Raw genomic sequence first — 13,648 nt, 5'->3', positions numbered from 1 at the left:
CGGCTCGGCCCGCGGCCGAGCTCTCCGCCGCCGCAGCGCCAGCCGCCGCCGCCACCACCGCCGCAGCCCCGCGCCTCCCCGGGGAGCAGCCGGCGGCTCCCGCGGCCCCCCAGCCCCGGCCCCAGGGCACTGCCCGGCGAGTGTCTCGGCAAGGGTGGGGGCTGCCGCGGCGCGGCCGGCCGCGGGCTGCCGGGGGGCGGCCGCCACTACCCAGAGAGGCGCGCAGAGGTGCCGAGAGCGCTCCCCGGCGGGTCCCCCGCGCACTCGCCGCGCCCGGGCAGCGGCCCGACCGGGCGAGCATGGGCGGCGCGGAGTGACGCCGCTGTGCCCGCTTGGCATCAAGGACATTCAGCCCGCGGGGGTGGGGACGAAGGGGGGCAGCCCCGCGTCGCCACCGCAGCCCCCGAGAGCCGCCGCCGCTGCTCGGGCTCCGGGGCTGGGTGGAGGAAAAGGGTGTTCGGAATCGATCCCCATTTTCCGACCTTTTTGTTGGACATTACGCCCACCTTGGACGCCGCAAGAGGAGCTGTCAAGCCCCGCAGGCTCTGATTCGGCGCCCTCCGCGTTCCTCGGCTGCTCCCGGCTTCCCTGTGCCTCGGTGGAGTATTTGCGTTCGGGGCTGGGGCTGGAGGAGGCAGCCACACGCGCGCACACGCACACGTTCAGAGGAGGGCGAGAGGCAGCGGCATAGGCTCCATCTGCAGTGTCAATGCGGCGCTCCCGCTGAAGGAGGGAAACGCGGCGCGTCCAGGTAAGGAGCCGGCCCGCCGGGGAGTGGGGCCGGGCGGGCGGCGAGGGCAGCGAGGTCGGACAGACCTGGGCCGACCCGGGAGTCCTCAGTGTCCCGGAGCCAGCCCGCGGCACACGCACACACACACACGCAGGCACACACACAGATCCACACCGGCACACACGGCGCTCGCGCACCTGCCCACGTCCCACCTGGACGCCCGCGGAGGTGCAGCGGCCGGAGCAGGGATTTCCCGGGTGTGTTCTCCTCTCACGCTCCCGGACTCAGACTTCTCTTTCCCGGGACTTTCGGGGTGGGATTCTGTGTATTCCCGGCTCTGCCTCTCACCGGGGAGGTTGAGGGAGCAATTTTTCAGCTCCCAGCCCCTTTCGTCCCTAGCTGGGCTTTAAAACGGGAGAAGTCCTGAGAGGTTTCCGGAGACCCACCCAGTGTCATCGCGGCCCCGTGGCCTTTGGACACCCTGGAATTTCAACGGGAGACAGACCCACAGATATTCGGACGCATATGTGGAGAGAGTGGTGGCCCAGCGCCCGGGGAGGAGGCCAGATAGGCAGTTGGGGCTGCAGTTCTGTAGGGCGGCGCATATGAAACAGACACTGCGTTTCCCCAGTAAGAGGCAGCACAAACGCCTTTCTGAAGCGTGGCACTGCTTCCCCGGGAATGCGCCGAGATTTCAGGCAGAAAGCGGCTTAAAGCATAGCCGCGTATGTTGCTTGTCTAGGGAAGGTACGGGGGTCAGATCCTCCTTAAAAGGTACGACCTTATTCACAGCCTCAGTGCCTGCTTAGCAGCAAGCAGACAGGACTTGGAGACACAGGACTTGGGTCCCCTCTCACCTCCCTACCCTTCCTGGGCACATGGGGCTGCCTTCCCCGGTGCCTCCGGCTGGCGAACACCTGTCACATGCCTTTCGTGGTGTGTGTCTGAGAAAGAGAACTAGAAGGGGGAAGCACGAGGGATATAGTCCTCCAAAAGAGGAGGCTCCCCTCCCTCACGACCGCGGCGGCACTGCCCACCGGAGAAGGCAAGGCATTCGTGGGTCTGCCAGCGTCCCCCAGAGCCCAAGGCTGCTCCGATTGTAGAATCACTCCCCAGAAGCCCGTGCTTTAAGGTCCTATTTCCCGAAAGCATTTTCATTCTTGTTCTCTCTGGCTGGAATTTCACAGGCTGCTCGTTTTAACTTTTTCTGGAGGAGGTAGGAAGTGGCTGGGGTTCTAAGAGGCTTTTCCATAGTTCCCTTCTTGGGGTCTAAGAGCAACTAATTTAGGGTCTCAGTTGTCATAGGGAGAAGAACATGAGATCCAAATCAAATTCGGAATTGAATATGTATGTACAAGCTCCTGTGTTTCTGGTGCTGTCACTTTTAGGTAGCTTTCTAGGCAACATGATCATATCATTTTCCCACAAAACTGAATAAGCTTGTACCCTCTGTCCAAGATCATGTGTTCAGAGTATCCCACAGACCCACCAGTGGAAAAAATATGTTAGGAGCCTTACAGAACATGATGGAAGAGGAGCAAACATTCTTTTGAACAAGGAGGCCTCAGTGCTAGGCTCAGAATTTGGGTTGTTTTTGTAAATCCTGAAGATAGGGGCTGAATGAAAGGGCTTTTTCAGCACCCTGACTCCGCTATTTCCAAACTTTTTTCAGCTCCTGCAAAGGTCTCTGGCTAGGCTGGGGAGAAGCGCAGACACCCCGGGAGGGAGATTGTATTCCCGCTGTGTGCTGTGTGAGCTGCCCTTTGATTGATTGAAAAGCATAGATGGAATAAAGCAAATCTCTCACAATGGAGAGACCCCAGTAGGGGGAAGAAACCTTATTTGCTTTTTAAGAATGGTGGGCGTGTGCACACACACACCCAATATATATACACACATGCGTTCTCAGAGTCTGGCTAAATGTGGTCAGCTCCCCGCCCCCCCCCATGTGTGACAATGGGGTCCACCTCTGTCTTCCGGGCTGTGGAAGAAATGGAACATTTCTCCCCACATGCCCCTTGAGGGCGTGGACAGGCAGATCCCACCTACGCGTACAGCAGCACATGGTTTGCAAAAGAAATAATGAGCTCCACCAACAGTGGGTGCCTCCCAGGTAAACAGTCCCTCATGGGACCTGGAGGAGGCAAAGGGATAGGGTACAGGATCTTCCTGAAATGTCTGTGTCTTCCCTGTAGACCTCCACTCCTTTCTCTGCTTTCCTCCCTACCCTCTTTCCTTTCTCATGTATTTGCAGCCTCAGGATCCATCATTTTAATGCAAAGCTAGTATCATTATGCTGGTTATAAGCTAAACATCTGGGTTCAGAAAATCTCTGCACTTTCTGCACTTAGCATTAGGTACCAATTTGGTTTCTAGGACAAGGCAGGCATTAATTAACATCTCTGTAAAGCGGAGTATACATTACGTTTTCCTGGCTTTCTTGCCCAGCCCTGGAGCATGCCACGCTGTCATTCACCCTCTCTGCCACTCTTCTGTGCCCTTCCTTTTAAGTTCTCCGAGGTCTTTCTCACTGGGAAGGGTGTCACACTAGAAAAACCCCAGCATGAATGCTTCTTTTCAGCAGACCCTCGCTGCCTGGTAGATGGTGCTTAAGGCAGCTCTCCTGTGAGCACTAGGCATGGGTCACCTACAAGCTGCTCCTTCTTACCCAATCACGCCTCCCCGGGCTCTCATCTGTCCTCCCAGGACTTCCTCCTGGATGCCCACTGGGACACTGCAGACATTTCTGGAGGACTCCAAGGCAGTCAGCTTGTTTCCTTTCTCCTTCTCTGTGCCTTCCTGTCGCCTGCTGCTGCTACTCCCTGCAGACAGGGAAATCTGCACGGCAGAGTCTGCCTACATACACTTGGCCTCGGGATCCTTTTCATCACAATGAGGGCTGCTGGGAATGAAGTGGGGGCTTTCTAGGATGGCAGCAGTCCTGAAGTGGGAGAGAGCTAAAGGGGCTGGGTCATTAACCACTCTTGATTCATAGTTATCATCAGGCTTTGATGCAAAGAAATCGCTGTGGATCTCTCTCCGCCTAGCCAGCTAGGGGGCATTTCTTAGCTGCTTCTCCCCATCCTCACCTAGAGAAGGCATACGCAGACAATGCACATCAGAGACCTGTTGGAGCGGCTCTGTGGTGGGTTACAAGGGGGCGGCAGCAATACAGAAAACACGACCATGATCTTGGCTGTCATTAGACTATGCAACAGATGTGCCAGCGTCTCCTCTCTTCTTATTTGTGTCCAGTGCTACCCAATGTGAAACTGGCTCAGACACTGGGCTATTGAGTAGGTTCATTTCCCTCCCTTGACACCTCCCTTCCTCTTCCTCCAACCCCCACTTCTCTGCCCCCACCACTTGCTAATCTACCTCTTGGCTTTGTGCACACATCCGCCAGCCCATTCGCCCTCAAATTTGCGGCACTCCAAGAAATCAATATAACATGAATTTAACGACAGCTGGATGATTAAGTGTTATTTATATTTAAAAGCGGCATTTTAAAAAGACGTCTCACTAATAAATCAAATGGCTGTTTGGGAGATGCACATGATTAGGGTAATTGGCCTATAGGCTGTATCGAGCTATGCTTGGTCCACACAGGGCCCTGTGGACAGGACACTGTCTCTTTAAAAGCTGCAAGCTCCACTGCTCCCTCCCCAGACTCCCACCTGATCCCCTCTAGCTGCCCAGACTTTTTCTTTCTTCTTTCATGTTGTCCTCACTGCCCAGGCTGTACCATTCAAGTTGCGGTAGGAAGGTGGAGCCCACAGGGAGACTGAAGGGGGCTCTGCTGCTGAGTGGTAAGAGATGGATCTTAAAACGAAAGGCAGGCAGGGGACCTGATTCCCCTGGAACAAGAGCCCAGGCCTTGTTCCTGAAGGAGGAGGCTGCTTCCCTGCATGGCATGGAGCAGCCTGGAAGAAGAGTTTCCTGAGTCCCTGTGTGAGTCTGTGTATGCCCCCACACACTTGTCCAGTCCTGTGGCATCAGCCTCCCAAGGGAAGAGGCTGTGAGGATGTTAGTACTGGCTTCAGTTCTTGTAAAAACAATGGAATGGAAGATGATAATTAATGATGATGGTGGCCAATATTTATTGAGCACTCATTTGGTTTAGATACCATTTAAGTAGTTTGCCTCATAACAACCCAGATAGGCTATTACGGTCCCTATTTCCTCCAGGAGGAAACTGAGATGCAGGAGGTTAAAGACTTTGTCCCAGATCACACAGCCACTTAGTGATGGAGCCAAGTCTCACTTGTGAGCAATCTGACCTTTCTCCTCATCACTGTGCTGGTTTCCTCCTTAGAATATATGTGCTCACTGTACTGCTGCCCCCTTGGGAGGTTTATGGGTGAGTGCTTGGGAGGAAGTTTAGAATATCTGGTCCCTAGTCTCTTGCACTACCTCTGTGATGCCAGGCAAATGTATTTATTCACTGAGCCTCGATTTCCCCATTCATCAAGGGGGATGAGTCTTCTCCTTGGCTGTTGGTAGGTTATAAAATTGCATGGAACATTCTAGCACAGTGCTCAGGTCCTGAGGGTGACTGTCACCTCATTTGGCAATTCCCATTTTCTCCCAGGAAAAAATGAGTAAACGAATGAATGAGTGAAGTTCCCATCTTTACTTTAGACTCTATGAGGCTCCAATTCTGATAGGAGTCTAGTTCTCCCTGGTGACTGCTTCAAATTGCTAGTATTGTGGAAACAACACTTCCGCATTTCATCTTTAAAATAGCTGTGCAAGGTAGGTATTGTTTATTCCCATTTTGATAGCATAGAAATTAAGGCTGAGAAGAGAGTTTAGGTGAGATGTCCAAGGCGCCAGGTTGCTAAGGGATGGATGGTTTTTTCACTCTTGGGCAAAGATTCTTACCATTACACCACTCACGGTAGGTACTTGACACTTGTTCATTCATTCATTTATTACTCCTAGAGTTTCTGACTTCAGGATCCAGAAGCAGGGAAGAAATCAGTGCCTAGGGACATCATGCGGTGCTGGGTGCCTGGATCCTATGGTGGTTGCAGCAGAGACTCATCGCGTGTTGGTGCCAATGGACCATGTCAGGGGATAGCCATCCTGTAGCACTTAGAGGAATTTTGATAGGTCCCCATTTGCATGAAGAAAATAATTCAGACCTGAGATGGTGCAGGCTAAGGCAAGGCATTAGGAATTACATCCTGATGCAAAAAGGTGTGGGTGTGAATCCCTGAAGGAGCCCATGGGCCTGGTTGGGTTCTGTCCCACTCCAAAGCCAGGGCTAAGCTCAGTCCCTCTGGTCTGAACATTTTAGGAAAAAGCCACAAGTGAGGCACTTTGGTTACTTGCCTTTTTTTTTCTTTTTCTCCTAAAGACAAACTTTTATTCCATGCATTATTTCTTTGACTTCTCTACACTGTGAGGTGAGTAAAAGTTCTGTCCAACTTGAGGTGGCTAGAAGGGGTGCACTTGGAATTTCATCACCTCCCCTCTGAGGCAGCAGTAGGAATGAGTGGATAAAACATTGGGAGGTAAAGTCCTGTGCAAACTGAAACCAACAGGTGTTGGAGAGATCCCAGGCATCCTCTCTTTTCCTTCTAAGCTTGGATCTTCCCCTCCCCCTCTATGGTGTTTCCTCCATGAACCAGGATTCGCAACAGCAAATTGGATTTTGGGATGTTTTGTCACTCCGACACAAAACGGATCACTAGCTAAGAGGATAGTCTCCGCAGTCAATGCGCTGAACACAGCCTCGCTGAATCAATTCCCGAGGTCTTACAGGGTAGAGTATTTTCATTATGAAGGATGAGGAGAGAAGCAGTGGAGGAAGAGGTCACTGGAAATTTAGGACAGGAAAACCATGGCAGTTGAAAGGCTTTCCTGGTCTTCGCTCAAGATCAGTTCCTTATCTGACATGCTCACTGAACTCTTCTCGAATGAGCACAGCTGGATTTCCCTTTTGGTAGTGTGGAGGCTCAAACTAGAAGGTGAACCAATCATTCCTTGGCTTTGACCCAGAGGCCAAGAGGAAAGAAGTAAGCAAGGCATAGCTGGTGGATTGCTTCCGTTCTTGTGGCGGGGTTAGAGAGTGAGAGAGGAGACAGTAGCAGACGTCAGGATGTGCAACTGAAGCAGCCTGCCTGGAATGTCAGCTAATGTTGCTAGAGTCAGTTGGAGTTCGTTTTCTTCCTCTCCATCTCAGGCCTGCTTTCCTGAAAGTAATACTTAAAATAGACCAGAGTTTCCCAAAGTATATTCTGCGGGGGAGTGAATAGGCATTACATGCAAAAAAGTTTCCGCAGTCAAGTAAGTTTGCAAAACCCTGGGTGTAAAGCAAAGCTAAAGATACTCCTTGCTGCAGGACTTCTCAGAGCCTTTAATACACTCACATGGATTGTGAAATCACAAAAGTATATAAACTGTGTAGTGGACCTGGAATCCACTGAGAAACACTGGACTAAGACAAGCACTTTCCTATGACTACTGTCAAATGTGAATAAAGGGATGGCTTCTACGGTGAAAATTTCCACTGAACCTTTGCATTACGTAAACCAAGTACTGGATTCTGGTGATTGTGTGAGCAATAGATTCTCAAGCAGAATTGTGCCAGATAGGTAGAGAGTCCACCTCTGGCCTCAGCATTTGCTCAGCCTTCTTCAGAGCCTATCCTGCCCCTTGTCTTTCCAAGGAAAGAGACAGCTACTTAGGCACGTGTCCATTTTCTTAGGTTCCTAGATGATTCCAATATGTCCCCTTGCTTAAAAACCACTGTTGTGGAAAAAGCTAGGCTTTGGATACAAATAGATGTAGATAACTCTAACTAAAGCATTTTGGGAAAAATCATTTTATGTTTCAGTTTATTGTTTATAAAATGAGGAGGTTAGTCTAGATCGGTGATTAAACATATTTTAACATGTATACAGTGAAAATCTTTGCTCCAGTGAAATTTTATATGGAATTCCAGTGCACAGAACAGATGCAAGCAGGACTATTCTTGTCAAAGCTATGGAGGGCCTGGGCCTTGCACCCCTGCCTGTCTGTCCTTCACTCCAGTCACAGCCTGGGTTCCCTAGAAAGTAGAGCTCAAGGAAGAAGCTATGTGTTACCACTTTATTGAGGGGTGAGATCCCGGGGAAGCAAAAATGAAGCAAAGGAGGAGAGGTAGGGAAGGAAGGAGAACAAATAGTGTGTTACCAAGCTGGCCCTGCCTTCCCAGTGAAAAGCAGCTGGTGGCTCAGTCACTCAGGAGGTATCCAGGGAAGCCTGGTGTGAACAGTATGTCTCAGAATAGTCTGTGGTGGTGAGGCACAGCCAGCAGTTAATCCACGGGCCCTTCTGGTCTGCTGTAGCTCACTGGTCACAAGTCACCCCACAAGGCATGAGTCAACTCCCCTCACTTTGGGGTTGGGAATACCAGGTCAAGCTAGAGCCTCTGTGGGTCAGGCCCTGGGGCTGGGGCTTCCTTGGCTCTCCCTGCAGAAGGTATGTCAGGGTTACCCCTGCAGGAGCCCAGCCTTTGACTCTGAAGGAAGAAAAGACAGCAAGAACTTTAGGGCCAGAGGAACAGCAGAAAGCGTCACTGGGGGCCTCTTGTCCATTAGATACTGACTCTATCTTCCTCCCTAAATACATATGCTTGCCCCTTACCACTGATTGATGTGAGCAACTCACTGACTTAGAGACGTGGGTCTGCGGTAGGGCATCTGCCTGAGAGTTGCGGCTCCTAGAGGGTAGGGTCAGCCTCTGCTTCAAGCAGTGTCTTGTTTAATCAAGAGCTCAATTCCTGCTTTTTAATAATGGTGAAGAAGCTTCTCCTGGCAGTGGCAATGATAACAAGGATTCAACAGGAAAATGGCTGCAGTTCAGAATTGGGGTGGGGTGGCGTGATGTCAGGTGGGACTCAGCAGATTTGGGCAGATACAAAAATTGGGAGTCTGGGATAATAGTTTCCATGCAAAGAACATAAAGTTCTTCAGAACAGAGTCAGATGGCAAGACAGGGCAGGGTACTCCAATTAGGAGCCCCAGAATTCACGAGTCTGTGTCAACACTAGTCGACTACACTATTATCCCATTTAAACCCCAAATAGAAACCACATTAAGAATGGGTGCCAATCCGATTTCTGAAGACTTTTCTAATGTTTTGGGGCTTACTAAACAACAGCCAGCCTTCCGCATAGTGGTGTGTGACTATCTCAGGGACGGCACGGCTGCTGGGAAGCAGGGGGAGGTCGTAATGACCTCTGCCACCCTCCCAGTTTTAAGAAATAATGAAAGCACTGAAATATAATGCAACAGGGGACATTTCTGCATAAAATATTTCCTGTAAGTCATTGCTTCTAGCTAGTCCTGCCCCTCATCAACGTTTTTTACTACTCTTGTGCTTTGAAGGCCCTTTAGGGTCAGGCTGGGGAGAGGACTAATGGTCATGCTGTGCTTGTGACCTCTTTCCCTGCTCTCTTGTCCATTAGATACTGACCCTATCTTCCTCCCTAAATGCACTTGCCCCTAACCACTGATTGATGTGAGCAAATCACTGACCTAGAGACGTGGGCCTGCATTAGGGTGTCTGCCTGAGAGTTGCAGCTCCCAGAAGGTAGGGTCAGCCCCTGCTTCAAGCAGTTTTTTGTTTCATCAGTAACTCAATTCATGCTTTTTAATAATGGTGAAGAAGCTGCTACTGGCAGTGGCAATGAAAACAATGGGAATCATGTATTTCTTTATGTTTTAGGTTGAGAGGGATCATTTCTTACTTCTTGTATACTCATTGCCCAACCCAGAGCCTATCTTACTGGAAGCAATTGATAAATATTTGCTGTAAAAATAGAAGGAATAAATGGAGTAGGATAAGGTGGAGAAGAATGACCTTAAAAATATCAAGACTAAGGTGAACCAGACTAATATGGTGGGTTCTTACTCTGCAGCAGGGACAGAGTAGGGATCACATCAAGTCAGACTGACTGGCTATTCCAGAGGATTCAGATGAATCCAGATGGGTACAGGCTGAGCCCCTCAGTTACCCTCCAGCATCCTGGGTCATAGTGGTTGGGGACAGGTAGGTGCAGTGGTCTTGCACATGGATACACATGGAATTAAATTATTTCTCTCTGTGTAAAACTCACTATGGGTTTAGGCACTGATAGATTGCGGCGGGGGGTGGGGGGGGAGACCAAGCTGAATTTAGCAGAACATTCCAAAGACTAGTCTATAAAATCCTCCATGGAAAGAGCATTCTGTGACCAAGTAAGTTTTGCAAGCATCCTCTCTTTTGTCCTCTTCAGGAGATGCATAAGGGCAAATTAAAGGTGAAGAAGACCTGTTGTTGGGAAACCTATTTATTCTTTGCCCACTGCTTTTCAGGTTATTGGGCCATGGGGATCCGTTTGTGTGGGAGTATTTAAGCCTATTGATGTCTCCTGGAAAGACGGTTCCATAGAAAGGCATTTTGGGAGATGGTGACCTTCAACTGGAAGCTTTCAAGTTTTGGTTTACTTCAGAGGTGAAAAAACCAGAAGAATGAATTCACTGTACTGATAAAATTGGGACTTGTAGGGACTTGTGACCCCAACTTTCAGAGGCACCGCCTGCCTCTTGTCCTTGTCATTTGCTTTTGAGACTCCCAGAAATGACTGCGAATTCTCACAAAACTTTAGCGACCGTGGCCTTGTGATCTGCCTTCAGGTGTATATTTCATAAAGAAACAAATTCAAAAAGTGTGAATGCCACTCTGACAGGTTTGTGGACATGTTTCCCACAAGTGGCACTTTTTGGTTGCACATAACAGATCAAGACGGATGTTTGCAAAATATGTGAGTAATGACATTCACCTTCTCAATTTTTTTTCTCCAACTGCTTGAATAAGAGGCTTCAATATAACTGACAAAGATAAATGTTCTTTATCAAATTAACAAAGGAAGCTTGAGTTATTAAGACACATCTCCCTAAACTTTGGACGGTTGAAACAAATTTTCTCTTGGGAAGAGAAAACTTTGCCATCCAAGAAAAGGCTGAGGATTTCTAATTAGACTGTAAATCCATGGTTTCCACCACTGGGTAGTGACCTGGAGAGTGAAGTTAGGCATTTCCCATGGAAAGCGTTTTCACTGCCTGGCATTCATCTCACATAGGTAATGATTGTATGTGTGTGTGTGTGAGAGAGAGAGAGTTGGGAGTGTGTATGTGGGTTGGGGTAAAAGGGGGTACCCTCTCAGTGGTATTTGAGTTTGAATCACTTGGGGATACTGGTAATTCACGTGCCCAATTATAGAGCCCCCCCATGCTTGGTGCAGGCACGGTGCTCCTTTCCAGAGTGAATAACAGTTGCTAACACACACTAACAAAATTCCCCTGACGCCCATTCATAAAGCATTGCACTGGTGATTCTATCAACATTAAACTGTTTGGTGACTGAGCTTAGAATTATAGGAATCAGAGAAATGAATTAGCAGTAAATCAAGTCCCAGCTGAGTTCGAACCCAACTGCAGTGAGTTTTAAATTAAAAATATCTTGCTATGATGAAGCAGTTGTAAGTCAAGCACTGGAGCTCTGTCGCTCTTGACTTTGGAGAAGTGTGGCAGCCACCCTTTGAAAGGAAAACCCTGACAACAGCTTGTATTGATTCCCAGCCATGCTGGGAAATTGCCACTTCGTTTCTTCTTCATAAACGGTTGGCTTTCATTTTTTTTTTTTTTTCAAAAAAAGGAATCCTATTTGCAAGGATACAGCAGAGCTTTGGGAGGAAGACAGGTGGGAGAGGGCTCAGGCCCACGGGGGACTATTCATGGCATTCTCTTTGGTCCTCAGAAAGAATCATGCGGAAGGGGAATCTGGGTCTGCGGATGTCATGTGCTTTTTTTCCCTGCTTGGACCATATTTGATTTTTCTTTCTGGAGGATCTGTACAAAAAACAACAAAGAGAACACTTCAAGGAAGCTGCAAGACTGTCGTGCTGCAGTGACAATTGTGGTGTAATAGGAAATCATTTATGTAAGTTATGGTGCCCTCTGAATGGAGCTTGTCAGAAATGTGGCTGTGGTTTTCCCAGGCCTATTTTTGTTTCCTCCTGCAAAATAATCCTGAGGTTTTCATTTTCAGAGCAATTGAAGAAGTATTATATACTGGCCAGGGAATACAGAGACCGAGCTTCTAATCCTAGGTATACTGAATGTCTGTCAGCAAGTCCCCTCTCTGGGCTACGCCTCAGTTTCTCCTCTTTAAAACCAGGAATAAGCCCTTGCTGTTTCGCACCTGCAGCCCAGGAGGTGAGGATGAATGTGGCCTTGCATATTAAAGGGTTGGGTGAGCATCAGAAGAAAGAGTCTATTTACACACAAGGTCAAAGAAAATCAAGACAAAGAGAATGAAAACTGAGCTTAGGCCTCTCATCACACTTTGCCAGCTCCTGTGTGTTTGCTGATCTGGTGAGGAGGTGTAAGGGATAAAAACCACATGCAGAGGGTCGGAAAGGAGAATGCAGTAGGGATGGCAGGAGACAGTGGCAGGGGATGGTCAGTGCAGGAGTCCAGAGACCTGGGTTCCCGGGGGGATCTCCATCCTGGTAGTAGTAGGTTCAATTGGGGACTGCAGAAAAAGAAAAGGATTCATAAGATTCCTCGATGCCTACATTTCACCAAGCGCCATGCACATATATTTGCATATTTTAGTAAGAGAGGTTGATATGATGTTATGAAATATTTAATCAATTGATCAAGCAATCAGTCAATTCAAGCAATATTTATTGAGTGCCTACTGTGTGCTAGGCACTATGTGAGAATTTGTGCAGAGATGAAAGACCTACTTCTGTCAGTAGGGAGTTCACGGCTTGCTGTGGCCACAACATACGTGGGAATAGAGAATTTACATGCAATGTGTCAGAGAGTGAGACTGGGGCATGAAGAGGGTGCCCTGGGAATACGAAGACGGGCACCCATCCAGTTATGAAAAGCAGGACATGAAGAAGGGCTCCTGGAGAAGGAGGAGGAGGAGGAGGAGGAGAAGGAGGAGGAGGAGAAAGAGGAGAAGGAGGAGGAGCAGCAGAAGGAGAAGGAGGAGGAAAAGGAGAGGAGGAGGAGCAGCAGAAGGAGAAGGAGGAGGAAAAGGAGAGGAGGAGGAGCAGCAGAAGGAGGAGGAGAAGGAGGAGGAGGAGGAAGAGGAGGAGGAGGAGAAAGGAGGAGGAGGAGAAGAGGAGGGAGAGGAGGGGCAGGAGGAAGAGGAGGAGAAGGAGGAGGAGGAGAAGGAGGCAGAGAAAAGAGGAGGAGGAGAAGGAGGAGGAGAAAGAGGAAGAGAAGGAGAAGGAGGAGGAGAAGGAGGAGGAGGAGGAGAAAGAAGAGGGGGAGGAAAAGGAGGAGAAGGAGGAGGAGAAGGAGGAGGAGGAGCAGCAGAAGGAGGAGGAGGAGAAGGAGGAGAGGAGGAGGAGGAGCAGCAGAAGGAGGAGGAGGAGGAGAAGGAGGAGGAAGAGGAGGAGGAAGAGGAGGAAGAGGAAAAGGAGAAGGAGGAGGGAGAGGAGGAGGAAGAGGAGGAGGAGAAGGAGGAGGAGGAGCAGGAGGAGGAGTAGGAGAAAGAGGAGGAGAAGGAGGAGGAAGAGGAGAAGGAGGAGAAGGAGGAGGAGGAGGAGGAAGAGAAGGAGGAGGAGGAGGGAGGAGGAGGAGGAGGATGAAGAGGAGAAGAAGTAGGAGAAGGAGGAGGAGAAAGAGGAGGAGGAGGAGAAGGAGGAGGAGGAGCAGCAGAAGGAGGAGGAGGAGGAGGAGGAGGAAGGAGAAGGAGGAGGAGGAGAAGAAGTAGGAGGAGAAGGAGGAGGAGGGAGAGGAGGAGGAGGAGAAAGAGGAGGAGGAGGAGAAGGAGGAGAAAGAAGAGAAGGAGGAGGAGGAGGAGGAGGGAGAGAAGGAGGAGGAGGAGAAAGGAGGAGGAGGATGAAGAGGAGAAGGAGTAGGA

General features: G+C 49.7%; 1 protein-coding gene across 3 annotated transcripts in view; it reads left to right on the top strand.

Annotated features, from left to right (window-relative positions):
• The first annotated feature begins 617 nt into the window (after positions 1-617).
• PLXNA4 (plexin A4) overlaps positions 618-13,648 on the top strand; it is a 452,604-nt gene continuing 439,573 nt past the window's right edge. For 2 of the 3 annotated variants that reach the window (XM_003813461.5, XM_057302764.2), the window contains exon 1: positions 618-751. The gene's annotated coding sequence lies outside the window, so the exon portion shown is untranslated. The remainder of the gene's footprint in view (positions 752-13,648) is intronic. The other variant, XM_034965007.3, reaches the window with a different exon arrangement.

This window comes from Pan paniscus, chromosome 6 (assembly GCF_029289425.2).
Source record: "Pan paniscus chromosome 6, NHGRI_mPanPan1-v2.0_pri, whole genome shotgun sequence".
Classification (NCBI taxonomy): Eukaryota; Metazoa; Chordata; class Mammalia; order Primates; family Hominidae; genus Pan; species Pan paniscus.
The sequence above is the reverse complement of the archived record's forward strand: the minus strand, read 5'-3'. Positions and strand labels throughout refer to the sequence as shown.